This window comes from Rattus norvegicus, chromosome 1 (assembly GCF_021556685.1).
Source record: "Rattus norvegicus strain SHRSP/BbbUtx chromosome 1, alternate assembly SHRSP_T2T, whole genome shotgun sequence".
Lineage (NCBI taxonomy): Eukaryota > Metazoa > Chordata > Mammalia > Rodentia > Muridae > Rattus > Rattus norvegicus.
This window is the reverse complement of record NC_141534.1, coordinates 59,020,253-59,036,283: the sequence shown is the minus strand read 5'-3', so window position 1 is coordinate 59,036,283 and position 16,031 is coordinate 59,020,253. Positions and strand designations below refer to the sequence as shown.

Genomic DNA, 16,031 nt, shown 5'->3' with positions numbered 1-16,031 from the left:
GCAGGACAGTGTCCAAATCTCAGGGTTTGGGTGAAATGTAAGGATGGAGTTGGGAAGTTGCTGGTGAAAGGATGTAAAGTTCAGATGAACAGGGAATGACTTTGAGTACTGTTACCTGTAGCCTATGACACTCAGCAGTGTCCTATAAATAATGCAAAGGAACTTTAAGAAAGGGGAAGCATGTTTGAGGGTTTAAAAAGCTGAGATGGGTATTCAATGCCACAGTAAATTGATTTGTATTTTACAAGCACTGTAAATGCGAAGGATCCTGAAAGGTAGCCTGGAAAACTTCAGTGTATAGGCATAGAGCTCATGCGCGCGCATGAGTGGCCAATGAACGATACCCGCCCCTCCTCTCTCGGACTTAGCCACGCCCTTCATTAGTTCCTGAGGGGATTTTTCAGAACAGAGGTTATGGCAGTTTCACTATCCAATTCCAGTGAGTATGAGGGGAGCCCATGGAGTTTGAAATGACTCCTTTCTTCTCTCAGGGATGTGAGAAAAAATAAGAGAATTTGGGTTGGCTTAGTAGCACTATTTTGTGAGTCTTAGCTTTAGTTCCCTCGGGATGGAGACCAACTGCTTCTTTCCGAATCTTAGGGAAGTTGACCCGTTTTCTCCCAACTGTCCTTATGGCTCCTTCCTCCATCTCCCACTTGGGGCCTCTGTGGACTCTCATTTGCTGCATCAGCACATGAAGGTTCCCTGACTTGGCACCTCCTTATGCTGAACATCAGCAGACTCCATACTGAGTAGGATTTGGGAGTACAGCTGTTAATACCAATAATTATGTAACCCTACTCGATGCCCTCTTAGAGCACGCCGCAGAAAAATAGATTGATAAAAGTGAACAAAAATATGAACATCATGTGTGGTAATGGCTCCCAAGCAAAGAATCTGAACCTTACAGCAGCCCCACCTAAGATTTATGAACAGGAAACCGGGAAGGGGAATGACATTTGAAGTGTAAGTAAAGAAATGTATCTAATAAAAAATTAAAAAACAAAAAAAGACAAAGAGGTCTATGCTGTGAACATAATCAGAAAGATGATCTTATCTGCCTCTTTTGTGTGTGTGTGTGTGTGTGTGTGTGTGTGTGTGTGTGTGTGTGTGTGTGTTTTACCTTGACTTCCGTAGTCAATGGAGTTCAGATAACTGTAGGAATGCATTTTATGGTTTAGAGGCACTGATAGGATCATTCCTTTACTTATGCTCCCCCTACTAGTTTTCTGACACATATCTCATCAAGATTTAAGCTGTTATGCATCCATAAAACTTAATGCTTACTAAATCATTTTAACTTTCCTATTCTTTTCATCTTCTTTAATATTCCTGGTACCTAAATAATACAATCCTGTAAAAGGTGTTTCAAATTTAGCTGGTAGACTGGTACGCCTCTTAAAACACATGACTTAGGAAACAAGCTAACCTACATTATGGCTGATTGGTGCATTGCAAAACAGATTAATTCTAAATTAAATATATTAGACTATTTAAAATAGTCCTGCTTTAATATTTGTAATCATATCAAATTTTAAATATGGGATTATAAAGCCTGTGATTTGACTGTACTATACTGCATTCTCCATATAGATTTTTACATGAATTACTGAAAATTTCTTGGCAAAAACTTATTATGTGAGCACCTTTATAACTAATACCACTGGGGCTTTTCCATTTAATGGTTATGTGAACCATATGTTTAAATACAAGTAAAAGGAGATTTACACTTAGCAGCCAACTAAGTAACCTGGATGTAGTCACTTATATTCACTGAGTAGTTGCTTGTAGAAGGGAGCGCAAACTGCAGATCAGGTATTTCAAGGAGCTCTCTTGGTATAAACTTAGCCCTAGCTAATTTGGCCATAGGGAATTCATGGTCCTTCTGATACTTGATCAGTCCAAGCCAAACTTCCTACACAAAAGTTCAGGATGCAGTTCCTCCTGTCTCTATGTCCTTTTTTTTTTTTTTTATTAACTTAAGTATTTCTTATTTACATTTCGATTGTTATTCCCTTTCCAGGTTTCTGAGCCAACATCCCCCTAACCCCTCCCACTCCCCTTCTTTATGGGTGTTCCCCTCCCCATCCTCCACCATTACCACCCTCCCCCCAACAATCACATTCACTGGGGGTTCAGTCTTGGCAGGACCAAGGGCTTCCCTTTCCACTGGTGCTCTTACTAGGCTATTCATTGCTACCTATGAGGTTGGAGCCCAGGGTCAGTCCATGTATAGTCTTTGGGAAGTGGCTTAGTCCCTGGAAGCTCTGGTTGCTTGGCATTGTTGTTCACATGGGGTCTCGAGCCCCTTCGAGCTCTTTTAGTCCTTACTCTGATCTTACTGCCTCTTAAAATTCAGTTTTTAGCAGGTGTGCTTCCTGACCAAAGAAGTCAGATGAGTGCATGAGCAGCCCCTTCAAGGACAAGGCTTGGATTCCCAGGAGCAGACAAGGAACTCTGTGGGCATACTCCAAGGAATCTGGTGAGAACCACAGCCAGCATTTTGGATCTTTGCAAATTTGCCTAAGTGTACATTGAAAGAAGAAACCTCTATTCTGGCAACTAGTGCTACATTCCTTAGGGAGAGCACAGCTCTGCCTGCTTCAAGCTCAAGCTTAGCTATCGGGAAGCTTCCCCCTGAGACTGGACCTTGGCACCTAACTCAGGACCACTTTACCTCACCTTGAGAGATAGACTTCCATCCACCCCAAGATAGACAAGACTTCCATCAACCCCACGGCAGAGCTGGGGTTAGAGCAGCGACTTTCAGGCTCTGGAGCACACCAAGAATGCACACTGCAGTGTTTGTGGGCTGCAGGCAGAACTGAGCAGAGGTTTCTGTTGGCTTCTGTTTGGAGGACTGGGGTCCAAGAGTTGGCTCCAGTTCTCCTCCGTTTGTAGGTAGCTGGTTCCTCTTGGTGCCCTGTGGTCTCTCTCTGCCTCTTCAAGTGTCTGTGACTTTAGGGTCCCTTTCATAAGGACACCAATGTCATTACAAGAGAGACCACCTTTCAGGTTTCCTTGAATGGATCACGTGGAAGGCACTGTCTTTAAGTGTCACCTACTAAGTGTCAGGGACTTCATCCTTCACCATATTAATTGGGTTACAACTTGTCCAAGTGAAGGTAGTGAAGAGAGACTCATAGGGTCAGAGCAAACCTGACAGAACTATCTCACCATGCCCCATTCTAATTGGACCAGACTTTGTAAATGTGTCCCAGGTCTTTCTGGCACTGCTGTCCATCATTGTTCTCACAGTATAGCTCTGTCATTTACGGGGGAAAACTGAACAAAAGGCATCTCCTCAGAAAGGAAGAACAAGGCAGTCGACTTTTAGATGGAATCCTGTTATAAATGGCAGAGACCCTAAGGAATCTGCTAAAGTTGAACACACAACAGTGAGTTATACAAGACCAATGAATATAAGCTCTGTCAGCAGAAATAAAGCATTTCTATATCCTAGCAGTAAACAAAACAAAATAGGGGAAAATTTCTATGTCGTACACCAACTTTTATAAAAATCAAAAATATTTTGTAAATATTTGGCCAAACACACCCTAAACTTTTAACTATAGCTTCTATTTTTGTTTGAAATCTAGGAAGTAAGTAAATTTCATCAAAATAATGCAGAATAATTCATAATCAACTGAATACATTTAGAAATCAACAGTATAGAACTCATAGGTTTTCATTACTCAGTATATAACTCACAGGTTTTCAAACTCATACCGTGGGTTTTCTTTACCAATCAGAGTTTAGAAGTGCAGATAATGCTGTCTCCAGGTAGTCACACATACTCTGTGAGAAGATTCAGAGAGTTAATTCTCTAACAGGAGGGTCTGCATCCCAATCTGGAGACAGAATTCCCTTCAAGAAGGTCTAAATCACTTGCAGGTATGAGTAGCCCCCTCAGAGGAAGGACTGAATCTCCTGCAGGAGAGAATGACAAAAATGAGAGGATCCATAGGAGGAGGGACTTAATTTCTTCTCTGATGGGACTGGAGCACCAGCAGGAATTTGACTCTGCAGTCTGAGAGATTATTTTCAGTATGATGTTCTGAGTTCCCTGAATCCACAGCTGGAGCACCGAGCCACCATCAGGAACACTGCACCTGGACCAGTTGTCTAAGGGAATTAAATACGAATTTCACTTCTTTGGCTTATAAAATCCCACCATGCTCTAGCTTCCTTCCAACATCCACCTTTCATTGCCCACCATCTCAGCTTCTCCCACAAAGCCTGGCTGCAGGTTAAAGAAAAAAGGTAGTTGAATTGGAAACAGAAAATGCTGTTCTGTCCCTGAGACTGGCATAGGTAATCTCTGTCCTGTAGACTGATTGACTGATGAGACACATGTGAGTGTTTGCTTTGCATAGTCTACTGCAGTTGCAAAAGATTAAAAGAACGGTAGCTTTCCTTTGATGGTTGGTCTGCTCCAGTGTGGTGCACATTTGGTGAGTCATCCACTAGTGGAACAGAGATTAATCCTAAATATTTCATCCTCGTGATCAGAAGTATTTAAGGAATAATCCATTAATGATACATCCATCAGTTGGGTCTGGACAACTTTGTTGTACTGTTTATGCATGATAAATTCATCCATATTAATTTTAATTAATCTATAGATATAGTAGTCACCTCCTACACCCAAAGACTTGGTATAAATACGTGCAAACTCAGGTGATGAGATATGGTTTCTCAGACACCCCCACAGCATGCCACACTGCAGGGTGGATGCTGCACAGTTCAGATGCAGATGTTTCCTGTTTGGCTGAGTGTTCAGTGTACCCTTCACCTTCTCACAGGCTCTTCTGACACTCTTCTTACACAACCTCCACTGACACTCCAGTTGTTTATTTTCCTTGGATTTTTGGTTTGAAGTGTACTGCTCTTTTTTCAGGATCCCAATTCTTGAAGGCATTGTATCCCCTGCATATAAACAGTCTGCCTTGTCTTAAATTGGTACCTGTGTGTGTGTCTGTGTGTGTGTCTGTGTGTGTGTGTGTGTGTGTGTGTGTGTGTGTACAGCCACATATTTCATGATCCTACCCATAGCTGACCCACTCAGAACACATGCAGGAGGTGGGAACATGAAATAAAAATAAAGGAGTAAAAAGCTGGGTGCAAGGGAGATAGGAGCAGAGCATCATGAGGAAGAGTCCAGAGTCTAGGGAGGCAGGGTGTGAATACAGCAGCATCTTAAAGGGGCTGCCAGTTCTTAGGGTGTGGGGATCAGGTGTGTTAGGAGCACAGGAAGAAGTTGAATGTGATGAGCTTTCAAGTTTAACTACTGTCTGATCTCTGCAGTGCCATCACTGGAAAAGTGATGTAAGTAGTACCTAGTGCCCTAATCAAATCACAGACACTTTCACTGTCAGATCCCAGTGTGCTGGGAACCCCTACCCTGGGAAGTCCTCAGGGGTGTAAGGAGCATGCACTGGTTTCCTTTGTGTTGTACTCACCATGAGTGAGGAAATATTTGTCTGCACCTCTTCTGGAAGCAGAGATAGTAAACATGGGTGACACTCCTGATAGCCTATCTGTATAAAGTTTTGGCTTCAGTGGTGTTAGCTCTCTGGCTATAAGATCTAATCTAACAAGTCTTAAGATTTCACAGATGAGGGAATTATGAAAGCAGTTAACTGAAATACATACACTGCTATTCTGAATTTGAAACAGGCTTCAACCTGACACTCTTCTTCCTTACCCTTCCCAGACTTCTTTCTTTTGTCTACATACATTCCTAGTGGCGTCTCTGAGGACCAAATTCTGACTTGTGACTGGGCCTGGGTCATGCTCATGGGTTGGGGAAGTAACAGATGACTACACTGGGGCCCCTGTATCCATGTAGCAAATGAAGTTCCACAGCTCATGATTATAACTCTGGATACAGAACCCATTGCAAGAGATCCTCAGCTGAAATCACGGAACTCACGAGGGACTAAAGACCACTGACTTGCAACATGATGTTCATCTTTCTAAACCCCTCAACATTTCACCAAATAACCAGTATTCTAGAGTACCCCAGCACACACTGAGAAGTATAGAGAGAAAGAATTTCATGTCTATGTTCCTCTGCCCATGAGAAAGAAGTTTCAGGACAGTAAATAGGTTTTGAGGGTAAGTTTTTCTTTTATAAACACCATTCTCTCTCTCTCTCTCTCTCTCTCTCTCTCTCTCTCTCTCTCTCTCTCTCTCTCTCCAGTTTAAAATTATTTATTTTTATTTCACATGCATTTGTGTTTTACCTGCATGTGCATCTGTGTGTGGCTGTCAGATATCTTAGGAATTTTGCGTGTGGGGGCAATTCCAGTTAAAACAGTCAGAACAAAGAGGAAATGCAGCATCAACAGTAGCAATCAGGTCCCTCTCCTTAGTACCCTGTGGATGTACCTGACCTTGGGGCTACAGTCTTCTTTGTGAATGCATGCCATGCATGCACTGCACTACAGCTGTGACGCTGGTGTCCTATGGCTTCCAGAGGAGCTGCATCTTGCCTTGTCTACAGAATACCTGCATCCAGCCCTGTCTCCAGGCAAGCATGCTGAGGACGAAACATTAGCCACATGTAAACAACATGGGATTTGTAAGTACACAAAGAATATGATTTCCTATGAAATCTGCAGTATAAAAGGAGGGTAGCATGAAGGAGAGAGATGCTATAGACTAGGACTCCAGTTACACAGTGGTTTCCATATGGATTTGTCTGACATGACTAGGAAGGGTGCTGGGAACCTGTGCAGACTTGGACAAACACAAATGCTTTTCTGTAATGGGATCCAAGAGGAAAACAGGATCAGATGAAAGCTCCTTACCCAAGGATGACCTCTCTTCAGTGAGAAGGCCAGAGTTATGTGTGTCTTCCATCTCAAGACCTCGGGTCGAATGTGTGAGTCAGGTGTCCTTGTGCCTGCTGTTCTCCAGTGCTTTTAACAAGAAGGCTTCCTCCTTAAAATTGGCAAGCTTGAGGGTGGCAAGCTCTGTCCCTGCTGTGGTTGGATTATGGTCATCCAACAAGGGTGTACATGAGTATACGTGCACTGTGTGTATTATGTAGTGCCCACAAAACCTGAAGAGGGTAAGATATTCTAGATCTTGGAGTTGCACATGACTGTGAGCTGACTTGGAAATGTTGAAAACAAGTGAAGGTCCTCTGAAAGGCAGCCAGTGCTCTGAAATCCTGAGCTTTCTCTCTAGTTCCTGCTCTGTATGTTTTCTCGTGTCCTGTTGATTACTGTCTGCTCCACTAGCCTGTTACACAGGAATCAGTCTTATGATTGTGTAGCATCACAACACCAAAAATACTTTAATCTCTGACTGGATGCCCTGAATGATTTTTACACGGGATAAAACTCGGCTACATTTGTGTTTGATTATTAACAGTGCCTCTGGAACTAAACTCAGATTATCAGCTATTCCTTTTACCTCTGAACCTTCTCAAAAGCTCACACTATATATTCCGTTCTGTCCTCAGTGTACCATATATTGCTATAATCACCAGTATTGTTAAAGCAAGCCAAAGGAGATTTATACAATCTTAAGATTTTGAAATTTACATTCACACATAGCTTGTGCTACACATCATTAATCCCCCTTTCATGAGAGAGAAGGTCTCTTTACTGTCCAAACCACCCTTGTGTACAGGGTGAGTTTTAGGACAGCTTCAGTTTGTGGTAACACTCTGTCTCAAATTAAGCACACAACAGCAACAACCCAACCACACTCACACAGAAACACATGCATGGAACACACACACACACACACACACACACACACACACACACACAGAGCACTTTCCAGTTTCTACCCTTCCCATTCCTCAAGTGAGCATTCAGTGTAACTGTACTTTAATCTCTCCTACCTCAGTCCTTCCAGTCTGCAGGCTTCTCTTAAACCCTCCGGAATTGGCAACTGACATCAGGCCGGTTTCTGCTTGCTGGTGGGGAAATTGGGTTGTGTTGCTTTGTTAATCTGTACTCCCTTAGCCATCTTCCCCAGGCCCTGAGAAGATTCCATTAACCTCCTTCAGAGTACTTCAGTGTTTTTAAGTCATACTCAACAAAGTAAGAAACCATTTGGTTTGATTGCAGCATTTAGGATTGTGTTGAGTAGGTACCAGCAGAATGTACACTGTTTATGAAGTAGGTCTGTGAGTAAGGGCTAGGTGTAATTTTATCTGCTGAGTGAGTGTTTGCTCCATATCGTTATCCATTTTGACTTCTGTCGTATATTTATTCCTATAGACTAAAGGGTTTGAGTTTGTGTTGGCTTCTTCTGTGATTTCAGTATCCAGCACCTCTGGACTTATCCTATAAGTATTACCAGATTAACAGGGCTGTTGATTTTCCATGGAGATGCTTGTTTACATTTTTACTTAATCCACATCTTATGTTCAAGTGGAGAGAGAGCAGCTTGCTGGCTCTGCAGCAACACACATTGACCCAGAGTGAAGGTTCTCTATGTTACTGATTCGAATTCCTGAATCATCATGACATTTTGCATGAGCTATCCTCCACTGTCTCGGGCATTTGAGTACTCCTTTCCCAGTTGGTGACTCTGTTTGGGAAGACTCAGGAGGTGTGCTCTTGCTGGAGAAAGAATGCCAGTGGGGCTGGGCTTTGAGGTTTTAGTGCTCTGCACCACTCTCTGTGCACTGTCTGCTTTGTACTTGTGATTCCAGATGTGAGTCCTCTGCTTCCTGCTCCTTCCACTGTGCACTGTAGTCATGGAACTTAACCTATGGTAACAGGTGGTCTGTGAAATAGGATCACTAATCGCCTACATGTTTTATAGTTTGCTGTGCTCATGGCATTTCTGTCACAGAAATACTAAGGTAACTAATGCAGAAGGGGATGTAATAGAGTGGACTCTTGCTCTGTGATACCTGACCATGCCACTTTGTGCTTATTATTTGTTTTGGAAAATATGCAAGAATTCAGAACTTTGATCTAGAAGTGGCCCAGTGCTCTAAGAAGAGTTTAATGGGGTATACTGGCAGGAGCTTGGGAGTCAGGAGTGCCAAGACCTATCCAGAATGTGGAAGCCCAGGACAAGGGGATTCAGAAGGCAATAATATTTGTAACTGGTCTGGGATAATTTGTATGATGGTTTTACAAAATGTGGCTTCTTTCCGACCACTTCGTAAAAACCTACCTGAGGCTGAATTAAAAAGTAATAAACAAATTTCTTCGATGAAAATTTGAAGAGAGCCCAGTATGGCCTCTGTTATACTGAGGTTATAGGACTTCAATGAAAAAGAGCAAATGGGGCAAATTGAAATGCAAAATGTATAGTTTACAGAGAAAAGGACACTGGGAAGATTAATATTATAGCCAATGCCTAGGCCAGAAGAGAGCCTGCAATTACTTAGGAGATTAGAACCTTAATATAAGGCCATGTCTCCTCAGGTGATGACATCACTCAATTGACCTTGTAATCTGAGGTAGAAAGTGACTTACTTAGTGTTTTCCTGCTATTAACAGACACCATGACCAATGCAAATCTTATAAGAACACTGCTTTTGGTTTGGCTTACAAGTTCAGCAGTTTGCTTCATTATCATCAAGGTGGGAGCATGGCAGCATCTAGGCAGATATGGTACAGGAGGAGCTGGGTGCTCTACATCATCATCTGATAGATGACTAAAGAATGTAGGCTTGAAAGTATCCAGTTTCTAATCTGGGAAGGAGAACAGCAGGCCTGAGAGGAACAGGCCTCATGTGCAGAGGGATGTCCCATCTGTACATGGTTGGGAGAAGCTCAGAGAAGGTTAGTCAAACCTGTCTATCCAGTAGAGGTTAGTTAACTGTGGAAACTATCACTAACAGTAAAGGTAACTTTGAACTCTGAGGAAGAGAAGGTTTGTTGCCATTGTTTGTGGACCATGCTTGAGGGGATGAGACACAGAGAAACTGTGTCTTGGGTTCATGCCACGAAGCGTGCTAGCTGAGCACTTCACATCTTAAGTTGTGTATGTCGTCAGGGCCCTTACACAAAGGTGATCTAGTGACAGTGTCTTGCTTTGTTTGTAGCAATCACATGAATTTAAAATTCCTACTTGTGCTTTTTCTTAAAAACTCACTGATTAGTTTTAGCTGAGACTCCTGGGAGACTTTTCTCCCACATGCTGTAAGTTTTAAAGATTCGGTGATTAACATAAATTACTATTCATAGGTGAACACAGGGCCCTCACTGACCTCACCTTGCTATCTGGAACTGTTACTCCTGAGCCAAGGGTCTCAAGGGTCTCTGCCTCAGAAAGAAATGTGGTAAAGTGATCTCATAATCTATTCACATTCCTGTATCATCCAGAATATCTGCTAGAATGAGAGGATCCTTCTCTGCTCAGGACAATGTAGATACTGCTTCCCCAGGAGGAAAGAAAGGGCCACTACCTGCCTCTGTGGGGCAGTCCCTGGTGTTCACTGTAATGTCACCCAACAGTCCCACCTTGAATCTCCTGTTCCACTTGAGCATGGAGCCTCCCTTTTATTCTGGGAGATAAACAGGAGTCTCCAGCTAGGAACAGTGGTCCAAACATGAGGTTAAGTGAAGGCAGTGAGAATGGTGTATATACATTAAGGGTTTCTGATTGAATGATTCTGAACTTAATGTATTTCCTACTGGAGTCATCTGTAAGTCATATATAAGCTTTGTATTAAAATGTACCTTTAGGTCCAAGATTTCATGGTAGGTCAATGCGCTACTTTCTCTTAAAGATAATTTAAGAACTGCATAAAGAAGAGAAAATACTGATCAGAAAATGTTCCTAGGTGTACATGACTGGTTTACATGTGCATGTCTCTGTGCTCAGCTCCAAGAGCACACAATATGCATTAGAAAGTAGATGATAAGAACTCTCTCTCTCTCTCTTCTCTCTCTCTCTCCCCCCTCTCTCTCTTTCTCTCTCTACCTAACTTTCGATCTCTCACTCTCTCATGGGTGTGTGTGTCTCTGTGTGTGTGTGTGTGCATGTGTTTATGAATCTGTGTCTGTCTGTCTGTCTGTCTGTCTGTCTCTCTCTTTCTCTCTGTGTGTGTGCATGTTTGTGTGTGTGTGTGTGTGTGTGTGTGTGTGTGTGACAAACTGAAGGTGAGCTCAAGGTCTGCATGCCCAGTTGGAACAAGGATCCCATGTTGATTGACCCCCACCTTGACAAGTATCTTGTTGTTGGTATGACCAGCATGTGACTATTGGGACAAGATAGAAGTATTTACAAAGCCAACAGTTTTGACCGATTTATGCGAATTAAGGCAGATTTGAGAGTACACTTAAGAGTTTTAAACTTTGTTTGAAAAAACTAAACAGTGTTCTTGGAAGAGTTTCTTTGGAGTAGACCGCCAAAGGCCAAATTTTATCTGATTGTTGGTGAGCACCTGTGGGTTTTTGTGTTCCTAATGTAGTATCCCTTAGGTTTGGGTCAGACAATGTAAACCTTATCATTTCCACTGTTTTTAAAATCTCAAATGATGTCCCACGTTCTAGGTGCCAATCCACAAATGCCCACTCCTACATCTTCTCCCTCCTCCCTCCATTTTGCCACTATGATGCTGCTACAAAACTCACCCAACTTTTCGAAACCCACCACTCCAGCCTCCTCCTATGTTCGAGCATCACATCTCCACAGGACCAAGGGTCTTCCATCCCATTGGTTTCAAATAATGCCATCCTCTGATATATATTGGTTGGTGGTCTATTTTCTAGAAGCTATGGGTCATCAGCCAGCATATATTGTTCTTCCTCTATTGCAGGACCTCCTCTGTCACAGGACATCCACTGTTTAAGCACCACCACTACCTCAGGAAGTCCACTGTCTGTGTGTCAACTACACTGTTACAGGACCATAAGTGTCTCAGCACTTCAACTATCACAGCACTTCTACTGTTCAGGAGCTCAAGAGTCTCAGCATCTCAAGTGTCACAGGACCTCCTTTGTCCAAGAACTGGACTGTCCAAGCAACACTACTATTGCGGGACCTCCACTGTCACAGGACTTCCACTGTCGGAGCACTACAACTGTCTCAGGACACCCACTGTCCTATAACCTCCACTATCCCAGGAATTCCACTGTCGTAGCACCACCCCTAGCAACTAAAGTGTTTCAGGACATCAACTGAAGCAAGATCTCCCATGATTCTGCAACTTCACTGCCACAGGATCTCTACAGTGACAGGAATACCCCTGTATCATCAATTCCAATTTTGCAGGACCTCCACAGTAGCAGAACCTTCAATTGTGCAGCAGCTCCCCTGTAGGTAGATTGACCTCCTTGATCTCAGTGCATCGATTTTCAAAGGACCTTCACTGTCACAGAACCGGCGCTATTTCAGTGCCTCCACTGTCGCAGGACCTACCTCTTGACAGGATCTGCACTGTTGCAGCAACTGTAATTTCAATTTTTCAAAGTCATTGCTGTTTATATTTGAGGCTGAATGAAATGTGATGCTACTTTTGAAAGCATAAAAATTTGTTCTATAGCTCTTGTGATAAATGCCGTGTGTGCTTGGACCAGTAAACTATGGAAGACTTCATGAGCTCATACCACTCTCCACCTCACTTTGTGGAAGCTGGTGTTTTTAGAGTGTGATAAACTTCAGGTGAATGGATGCATTCAGCTGCACCACGTTCTAGAGTGGGCTACACAGCCGTCATATTGAGTCCTTGCTGGGAAGAGAAGAAATCCAGAGGAGGGAGAAGGCTTGGGTTGGGGGAAGTATCATAAAATACTTAGAAGATATAAGAAGGTAAGAATTATGGGGAACTGGAAAACAGAGCCAGAGGAAGAATGAGCACAGAGCAAACTGGGAAGGACAAAGTACAAAGGCACTTGGGTTTTGCCATCTGCATGTTCTCTGGAAAATCTCCCTTGGCCTCATTTCTGGGAGAAAACTCTTCCTCCACCCCCTTGTAAGGTTTCATTCTTGAAGGAAAGCAGCAACACAACTTCATCAGTGAATTTCCCCATTGGAATTGGTTCATCCTTTAATGCCTCTGGGAAATCCCCAGATGGGGAATGTCCTGCTCTCTGCTGAAGGACAGCTGGAAAGTAGGTTGTCCTCTGTTTTCTCGTTGCTACAGCTCTTCCAAATGTGGCTTATTGGCGAGTGAAGACACAGGACACTTCTGGTGTGTATGTATGCTTTGTTCGCTGTGGGTGTTGTCGGTAGTGTCCTGAAAAGAAGAAGGGCATGGCCAATGGCTCTTTGCTTCCTCTTTGACTAGCCTTATGATCATAGGGATACACTAGGCCATTGGAAGATGAGGAGAACAATGTGTCTATGTTGTGTTCACTTCTATTCCTATTTAGTCCTAGAGGGAAATCAGCAAGGGTAGAGAAGGGGACCGTAACTGGACAAAGCTGCTGAGCCTGTGTTGTGCAGCAATTCCTGTGTATAACTTGATGTTACATTAAGCAATAGGATGCCATGTTCTGTTTATACCTTTTTGATGCAATGAATCTATAATATTTTACCTCAAACCTCAATATATTACGTTTCTTCCTCTTTTGGAGAATCTGGCATGAGAGGGATCACTTCTTCATAAGGATTTGTGAACCTCTTCCAGTTTTCATTGACCAGGGGTACATCATCACCTCTGTGACTGTCAGCCCATAGTTTGGATTTACTTTCAGTAATAGGCTAAGCTGTCTCTTCTGACAACCCACAGTGAGCAGGGTACACACCTGCTACAACCTGTCTTCTGAACTGTTGTATGTCAACAGAGTCAAATACAACAGTGAAATATAAGCCTACTCCTAAGATCCATATGTTGGTTTTTTTTTTGCACCACCATAAAGTTGTCCTAGGAAGAGATCAGGTGCACCAATAGGGTAAGCACCATGCTGCCAGTTCAGCATTTGCCCAGATTTGTCTTGAGTTGAAGGCCAAAGTCGTTGCTTTTGACTTTTCTGTTCTTCTTTAACAAAATATAATCTGGTTTCAGGTCACTGTGAACTTATACAGTGCCCATAGCCATAGATAAAGCCTGCTAATATTTGCCTAAATATTTCCTTGGCTCCTTCCTCCTCTCGGTGGAAAGACTTTCAGATGTATTTGTAAAGCTGTAAAATTTCAACCAGTTTCACAATAAGTTATTAGAATTGTCTCAGACTCAATTGGAGAAGCAAGATGATGTTGGGGTGGATGAAAAACTTCATTATATTTGCCATGGTCATGTTTGGCTGGCACCATTGCTTCTTCTTTGCATGCACTTTGATAACCCCTGTAGCAGAACTTCCTCTGTCCCAGCACCTGAACTATCCCAAGACCTCCACAGTCAAAGGACCAATATTGTGGTAGGGCGTCTGTGGTCAGGCAACTCCTCTGTCTCAGACCCTCCAAATTGCAAGACCTTTACGGGCACTGGAAGTCACTGTCCCTAAACTTCCACTGTTGGAGTACCTCAACTATAACAAGGACCTCTACTATTGTACAATCCCCTTGTCATAGCACGTCTATTGTTACAAAGTAGTCCACTGTCAAAGGACCTCCAGGGTCTCAGCCTCTCCACTGTTACAGGATCTCTACTGTCTTAGGACCACTGCTGTTGGAAGACCTCCTGTCTCTCAGCAACTTTAGTTTGTTGGAGCTCTCCTATCAGAGGACATTTACATTTGCTGTACTTCCAGTGTCACAGCTGTTATAAGAACCTCCATTCTCACAGGACCTCCAGTGCGTCAGTACCTCCACTGTCCAAGGACTTTTATATTGTAGGACCTCTACTGTCCTACAGAATGTCCACTGTCGCTAGATTTCCACTGTCACAACACCACAACCATTACAAGAACTGCAATTTTGGCATGACCTCCAGTGTTCCAGCCCCTCCAGTGTCATAGGACCTCCACTATCACAGGACGTCCACTGTCTCACCAAGGCCAATTTAAAGGACCTCTACTATAACAGGATATCCACTGTAGCTGGACTTACACTGTTGCTGTACCTCAACTGTTGCAGGACCAACAAGGTTGCAGGACATAGACACTCTCAGCAGCTAGAATTTGCAGGACCTCTACTGGCACACAAATTCCACAGTTGCTGGAGCTCCACTGTCACTGCAAATGCACTGTCTCATGATATTCACTGTTGCTGGACCAGTAGTGTGGCAGCACATCCATTTTTTCCAAGCCCCTCCACTGACGCAAGACTTCCACTTTTGTAGCACCTTCACTGTCCAAGCAAACCAACTCCTGCAGGATCTCCATTGTCTCAGGGCATTCACTAATGCCAGCTCTCCAATGTTGTAGTACTTTTTAAAAATTCTTCTAAAAAAGGTTACTTTGTTATTTACAAATTACAATTCAGGTGTTGAGAAAATAAATAAGGTCAGTTTCCCCCCTAGATACTAAGTAAATAAAATGTTTTTCTAGACACAATATATGTAAAAGCTTGTGAAAATGTTCATATAAAGCTATTTGTGGTGGCATGTGCATTTAATGCCAGCTCTAAGAATGCAGAAAGAGGCAGATTATTGTTAGTTTCCGGTCCCCTCGCCTGTGTAGTGAATTCCAGATCAGCCTCAAATATATAGTGAGTCCCTGGGCTCCGTTTTGTTCTGATTGCTTGCTCGTGTTTGCATTTTTAGGCTAGTCAAAAATGTATATATAAGATCACCCTATTATACCAAGAGCAGTTATTAAATATAAGAATTATAGATGCATCCTTTGAAGCTCTTCATCTTAGAAAGAATGAGGGAGAGAGAATGAATGAGTTGGCTTTGGTTTCAGTTTCAGATCGTTATGGCTCAGGTAAACCCAGAGCACAGAGTGAAGTTTTTATGAGTTTTATTTTTCTTGGATAATTTATGTATGCACATTTCAAACGTTATCCCCTTCCCATGCTCTCCCAACCCCCTGCCCCTGCTTCTATGTGGATGTCAGCCACCTGAGTCATGCAGAGTTTGACAACATGAGACTCACCCCAGGACCTAAATGCAGTGAGTTCAAGGACTCACATGCTATGCTGCGTGGGCTCCTCCTTATGCCATACCTTGACCCCGTTGCACCCTGGGCCTCCACACCATAAGCCAGAGTGCAGAT

At 43.0% G+C, this 16,031-nt stretch overlaps 1 long non-coding RNA gene across 1 annotated transcript; it reads left to right on the top strand.

The window, feature by feature from the left end:
- Positions 1 to 340: 340 nt before the first annotated feature.
- On the top strand, positions 341 to 15,652 carry LOC134482832 (uncharacterized). Its single transcript, XR_015646109.1, has 3 exons — positions 341 to 439; positions 2,360 to 2,482; positions 11,750 to 15,652. It is a non-coding gene; the product is annotated as an uncharacterized LOC134482832 (long non-coding RNA).
- The last annotated feature ends 379 nt before the right edge of the window (positions 15,653 to 16,031 follow it).